This window comes from Mycetomoellerius zeteki, unplaced genomic scaffold, assembly GCF_001594055.1.
Source record: "Mycetomoellerius zeteki isolate Tzet28-1 unplaced genomic scaffold, Tzet1.0 scaffold151, whole genome shotgun sequence".
NCBI lineage: Eukaryota > Metazoa > Arthropoda > Insecta > Hymenoptera > Formicidae > Mycetomoellerius > Mycetomoellerius zeteki.
The window spans coordinates 26,416-28,261 of NW_017256458.1; positions in this window are offsets into that span (position 1 = coordinate 26,416).

Below are 1,846 nucleotides of genomic sequence, written 5' to 3' on the forward strand. Positions count from 1 at the left end.
GTGGCCGCGCGCGCGCGCGCGCACACACACTCACGGTACGACGGTATATACAATCGTTTGGAGCAGACGGGTGCAATCCGTCGTTTCGCTGAACGGGGACTGCGGAGAGATGCTGGACTCTCGCCGCCGCGGCCGTCGACGTCGACGCTACTCCTTTTTCACCGCGACAACCGGCAACTGCCGAAAAACGCCACCACTGCTATTGCTACTCCGCCTCCACTTCCTCCTCCTCGCTACTCGCACGTCCGATGTACGGTCACGGTGAACGCGACGTTTGGAGTAGACGTGTATGTTAGGAGCAGCTCCCAGTAGCATTGGGCACGACCGCCATCAGCTGCTCGCTGCTGCTGCTGCTGCTGCTGCTGCTGCTACGTGGAGGTCTGTCTCTCATTTTCTGGTGGAACGAACGCGACCTTACGTCAGGCGTCGACAGTCGCCGGAACGTGGATCGACATCGCCTCGCCTCGCTGTCGCTGCTATCGTCCCTGCTAACTGGCTACTCGGCTCGCCTGGCGTGTCTTCTCTCGGAAAAGTGAGAAAAGTCTCACTCTTGATTTCGCCACCGCTTCGCTCACTCGTCGAGTCGTCGCACGCGCGCGCGCAAACACACCACTCCACCGCCCTGACCAAAATCTCTCGCTTCTCCGCCACCACCGCACCGTGAACCGTGCTGCTTCTAAGCCAGGGAGGTGGGGGGGGAGAGGGAAGGTCCTCAATGTCCGTTCGCGATGATCCGCGAGATGAATCACGCGCGGAAAAAAAGATTCAAATCCCGAAACTGTCACGTCGCACACCGTCGCCCACCTTCACTTATTGAAAAACCGTCAAGAGGTGCCCTGCGTGCCTGAAAATAGTAACATGTACTCGGCAATTGTCGACCGAACGCGACCGAATATCGACGGAAGCGCTCGAGCGCGGCAGATGGCGGTAGCGTCACGCGCACGCCCGGCAAACCGCTGGTAGCGACACGCCATTGGCCACGAACCGCGACCAATGGCGCGTGCCCTCGCGTATCGCCCGTCTAACTAAAGCCTGTGGCACACGATGCTTGCTTTCCTCCTAGATTCTTAGCTGGATTAGAATCTTGCCATCGTATTGGCTACGGTACTGACAGTGTCAGCATCGTAGCCAATACGGTGGCAAGAATTTATTCTAGCTAGCAAGACAACAAGCATCGCGTGCCGCAGGCTTAACTGACCGCTGCGCCTACGATCGATGCCTGTGGACGTCGCGAGCAATTGCGCTGAAAGATGAAAACGTACGAAGGATGGCGCGACGCGTGGATTCGATCGTTAATGACGAATCACGTTGCCGCGTGACGTACACCGTGTATACTGACGACTTTAATCTCTCTCTCTCTCTCTCTCTCGTTCTCCTCTTTCTGTCACTTGTGAATCTTTCATACATTAGATGCTTTCCATTTACATCGATTCTCAGATAATTTTTACTTGTGTGACGTCGTAACTCAGTTGAACGCGCGTTCCTTTTGCATTCTGACTTAGGGTCACTGTCACCAAGCTCAGTTGATCTAATTAGGCCAGTTAGTCCATCGGAATTGACCAATCGCATTTGTCATTTTGTTTGAAGAATTGACAGATTGGTCAATTCCGATGGATTAATTGGCTCAGTTAAGTTAACTGAGCTTGGTGACAATGGCCCTTAATCGTCGATTAGTTAATCGAAGCTCAGTTTAACCAACTTTAGTCCGGATCTACAATAGGTGTTTTAAGACTTAAGCCATAAGAAATTGACCAATTACAGTCGAATCCAAGGAGAATAATCGACTGTGATTCGCCCATTTCTTATGGCTTAAGGCTTAAAATTCGATTGTAGATCCGGGGTTAGA